This window comes from Zingiber officinale, chromosome 3A (assembly GCF_018446385.1).
Source record: "Zingiber officinale cultivar Zhangliang chromosome 3A, Zo_v1.1, whole genome shotgun sequence".
In the NCBI taxonomy this organism is placed as follows: Eukaryota; Viridiplantae; Streptophyta; class Magnoliopsida; order Zingiberales; family Zingiberaceae; genus Zingiber; species Zingiber officinale.
Genome location: NC_055990.1, coordinates 119,550,039 through 119,555,534, shown reverse-complemented (window position 1 = coordinate 119,555,534; position 5,496 = coordinate 119,550,039).

The window sequence follows — 5,496 nt, the reverse complement described above, 5'->3', positions numbered from 1 at the left end:
CGACAGCTTTTATACTCAACCGAGTTCCATCCAAGGCCGTGATAAAAACACCATATAGGATATGGACTGGGAGAAATGCCCAGGTGTCTTTCATGAGGATTTGGGGTTGTGAGGCTTACGTTAGACGTCAAGTCTCAGACAAATTGGGACCCAAATCCGACAAGTGCTACTTTATTGGATATCCCAAGGAAACTAAGGGATGCTACTTCTACATTCCCAGTCAGCACAAGGTAGTTGTGGCAAAGACTGGAGTCTTTCTAGAAAGGGACTTTGTTTCTAGAAAGACTAGTAGGAGTATGTTTGATCTTGAAGAAGTTCAAGATGTGGACCATAACACTGAAGCTTCGATGGAAGTTGAACTGGAACCACAAAGTATTGTGGATGATGTTGTTCCACAAGGAGTTGAGGAACAACAACCAGTTCAAGTAGACATACCTCTTCGCAGATCTGATAGGGTACGTCGTCAGCCTGAGAGATATTCATTTCTCTTATCTGACCATGATGACGTTGTGCTCATAGAGGATGAGCCTACCACCTATCAGGAAACTGTGATGAGACCAGATTCCGAAAAATGGCTAGAGGCCATGAGATCCGCGATGGAATCCATGTACACCAACCAAGTATGGACTTTGGTTGATCCACCTGAAGGGGTAAAACCCATAGGGTGTAAGTTGGTCTTTAAGAGAAAGACTGACATGGATGGACTTATCTATAAGGGTCACTTGGTAGCTCAAGGTTTCAAGCAGATTCATGGTATTGACTATGATGAAACCTTTTCTCCAATAGCGATGTTTAAGTCCATTCGGATCATGCTTGCTATTGTAGCATACCATGACTATGAGATATGGCAGATGAATGTCAAAACCGTGTTTCTGAATGGAAACCTGCTCGAGGATGTGTACATGACACAACCTGAGGGTTTTGTAGATCCACAGTATACTAGCAGAGTATGCAAGCTGCATATGTCCATTTATGGTCTAAAGCAAGCTTCTCGAAGCTGTAATCTTCGATTCAATGATGCGAACAAACAGTTTGGTTTCATCAAGAATGAAGATAAACCTTGTGTCTACAAGAAGGTTGTAGGGGACATAGTTGTCTTCCTCATATTGTATGTGGATGACATACTACTCATTGGGAAGGGCATCCCTTTACTTCAGTCTGTCAAGACCTGGCTAGGGAGTTGCTTCTCAATGAAGGAATTAAGTGAAGCATCTCACATTCTAGGCATATAGATCTATAGAGATAGATCTAAGAGATTGCTTGGCCTAAGTTAGAGTACATACATTGACAAGGTACTCCTTCGGTATGCCATGCAGAACTCCAAGAAGGGATTTCTGCCGATGTCACATGGCGTGAGTCTTTCGAAGACTCAAGGTCCCTCTTCTAGAGAGGAGAGAGACCCCATGGATCAGATCCCTTATGCCTCAGCCATAGGATCTATCATGTATGTCATGCTATGTACTCGTCTTGATGTCTCGTATGCTTTGAGCATGACGAGTAGATACCAGTCAGATCCAAGTGAAAGTCACTAGATAGTGGTCAAAAATATTCTTAAGTACTTAAGAAGGACTAAAGAATATTTCTTGATATATCGAGGCGAAGACGAGCTAGCTGTAAAGGGTTACAATGATGCTAGCTTTCAGACCGCCTAGGATGATTATCGATCGCAGTGAGGGTTCGTATTTTGCATAAATGGTGGTGCTGTGAGCTGGAAGAGTTCGAAGCAGGACACAGTAGCTGATTCTACGACAGAGGCCGAGTACATTGCTGCATCAGAGGCAGCAAAGGAGGCAGTTTGAATCCGCAAGTTCATCACTGAACTTAGGGTGGTTCCCAGTATCGCTGACCCTATTGAGCTCTATTGTGACAACAATGAAGCTATAGCACAGGCGAAGGAACCTCGCTCACACCAGCGGACCAAACACATACAACGGCGCTTCCATCTCATTCGAGAGATTATCGAGAGAGGAGATGTGAAGATTTGTAGAGTACCCATAGAGGCTAACATCGCAGATCCCTTGACCAAGGCTTTGGCACAGAGGAAGCATGATGGTCACACTAGGTCATTGGGGCTTAGAGCCTACACTGATTGACACTAGTGCTAGTGGGAGATTGTTAGTTAGAGGCCTAGAGCCAATCATTTGATGATTGTATTATAGACTTGTTGTATCATATTCTTATATAAATAAAGGCATTTGTTTTTGGTTATTATACTTACTTGTATTGGTGCCAAATAAACTAAGTATAATAGCATCCTTGAGTAGAAGATTCTTACCTATATCAATCGGTTAGTTGAACCGATAGTGAGATGATATAGGGAACACTACTCTTAATAATTCCTAGTCGAGTATTAACATTCAGGGACAATGTTAATGCAATAAGACTAGCATGTAGGTCAACTCAATGACTTGATCTCACAAGTCATGGATATAGAGATATCAAGTTGGCACATGGGTATGCATTGGAGAATGTATACTGAATGACCCGCCATGAGAAAGTATTATGGATCATTATATGAGTGTCATATACTTTCTCATGTGGCTATTAGTATGACTACTAGTCCTTGGACCTGAAGTCACCATAGATCCCTACATAAGGAGTTATGTACTTTGGTTTCGTCAAACGTCACCCGTAACTAGGTGGACTATAAAGGCGATTACTGGGTATATAACGAATTATGCAGAGGGATGTGAGTGATGTAGATGAGATCTATCCCTCCTATATGATGGGAGCGACATCGATATTCTTGATAGAGTGAGACCACGAAGTGCATGACCATGCCCAAATGAGTCAATATGAGATATTGAGTTCATTTGATTGAGTGAGTCTATTTGGAGTTCAAGATTTAGATTGATTAGAGGATGACACGGTCTATACCTCACATTAATCAATCTAGATGTCTAGGATAGAAGGATAATGTCATATTTTGTGAGGAGTCACAATTAGTAGTCACAAGGTGATGTTGGATCTCAACATTCTTATAACTTGGGTAGTAATGATGTGTTGCTAGATACCACTCATTACTTTTGCTTCTAAATGGATTTAGGAGCATTGCCAACGTTATAAGAACCTATAGGGTCACACACAAAGGACAATTAGATGGAGATTAGGTTCATATGATGAACCAAGAGGATTAGATTCATGTGATGAATCAAATTGGATTAAGAGTAATCCTAATTGGGCTAATTGAGTTGGACTCATGTTGATTCATGTGTTCAATGAGTCTAATTTGGATTATGACTCATTGAATAAATTTAATTAAATGAATTAGATTCATTATATTAAATTGGCTTGAATTAAATGGTTGGATTAGATCAACCATGAGAGAGATTAAGTCAAGTTTGACTTGACTTGAGAGGAAGAGGAAGAGTCTAGTTTGACTTGACTTTATGCCACGTCATTTGTGACTTGGCATTAAGTGGCCAATAATGGTGTTACACATCATCATGTTTAGAACATGTGTGTGCCACCTCATGGAGGTTACAAATCTCCTCCTCATTTTAATGGACACATTAAATGAGAGGAGTTACAATATTGTGGCTGACCACTTTTGTGTTGAATGAGATTGAATTTTCATTCAAGGCATTATTCATTCTATCTTCTTCTTCCTAGAGCCCTCTCTTCTTGCTCTCCCTCTCCTCCTCTTGCCGTGACTGATCAAGGGTACTAGCACACCTTTGTTTAGTTTTTCTCCACTCATTTGTTCGTGTGGATACTTCTAGAGGATCGTACGCTTGATGATCTCGAGATCCGACACTTCCTTGGATAAGCAGGATTCGTAAAGGGCACGCATCAAGGGTAAAAGGTTTTCTCCTTGTAAACTAGTTTAGAACTAAGTCTAAGAAACTCGTACTCGTAAATTTTATTTTATTTTTTTTTTGCACGGATCCGGTAGCTTGGGGTTTCGGGGTTTCCACGACGCGAAAAAGTGATTTTCGCGGCCCGAAAAACCCAACACAAGGACCCTAAGGAGTGGCTGGCCTAACTTCCTTAGGGGGAACCGGAGACTTTAAACCTCCATAATAGTCGATCAAGGACCCTAAGGAGTGGCTGGCGTAACTTCCTTAGGGGGAACCGGAGACTTTAAACCTCCATAACAATCGATCGGAGACCCATAGAAGTGACCGGCCTAGCTTCCTTAGGGGGAACCAGAGACTTTAAACCTCCATAATAGTTGATCGGGGACCCTAAGAAGTGACCGGCCTAGCTTCCTTAGGGGGAACTAGAGGCTTTAAACCTCCACAACAATCGATCGGGGACCCTAAGGAGTGACCGACCTGGCTTCTTTAGGAGGAACCGGAGACTTTAAACCTCTACAACAGTCGATCGGGGACCCTAAGGAGTGACCGGCTTGGCTTCCTTAAGGGGAATCGACGACTTTAAACCTTCATAACAGTCGATCGAGGATCCTAAAGAGTGACCAGTCTGACTTCTTTAGGGAGAACTGGAGACTTTAAACCTCCACAATAGTTGATCGGGGACCCTAAGGAGTGACCGGCCTGACTTCCTTAGGAGGAACCAAAGACTTTAAACCTCCATAATAGTCGATCAGGGACCTTAAGGAGTGACTGGCCTGGCTTCCTTAAAGGGAACCAGAGACTTTAAACCTTCTCTAAGATTAACCATGAGTTTGAACATTGACAATACTTATGGATATTCAATCTCGCTCAGGCATATAAATCTGACCGGTCTTCTATGCAGTCAGGAAAGCCCAGGGGGAACATTTATATAACATATATTTAATCTCGCTCGGGCATATAAATCTGACCAGTCTTCTATGCAGTCAGGAAAGCCCGAGGGGAACATTTATATAGCATATATTTAATTTTGCTCGAGTGTGCAAACCTGACCAGTCTTCTATGCAGTCAGGAATGTCTGGAGGAACATTTATATAATATATATTCAATCTTGCTCGGGCGTACAAACCCGATCGGTCTTCTGCACAGCCAGGAAAGCACAAAGGAGTACATATATAGCAAATAATTAATCTCGCCCGGGTATATAAATTCGATTAGTCCATGGGGCAAGTCAAGAGTACCTTATATCTGGACAAGGCACTTAATCTATCATATAAACCTGTAGAACATCATAAAGGAAGCTTATTCATTATTGCATGCCACTCAGAGGATAACTATAAAGATCTACTTTTGTTGATTACAATTCATCCATGGGATTTCTCTATATATGATAAACATATTGAATAAGGTCATTCATATAAATGCTTGGGTGATTCTGATGAAAAGCAAATCACATAAGGGAAAGCAAGTAAGTGTGAACTTTTATCAACATTTTATAAACAATGAATGATATACTACAGTTAGGAAATTGTTATAAAATATAAGTACAAAATTTTAAGTTTACTTAAATTCACTAAAGAGATCTTGTGGAAGTTCCTGGTTGAGTCGCCGACGATCTATAAACATGGGAGGAGGGACTTCGGATAAACAACCTCCCTCTTTCAGTTGTTGGATTACTCCATCAACTGAGTAAGTGAGA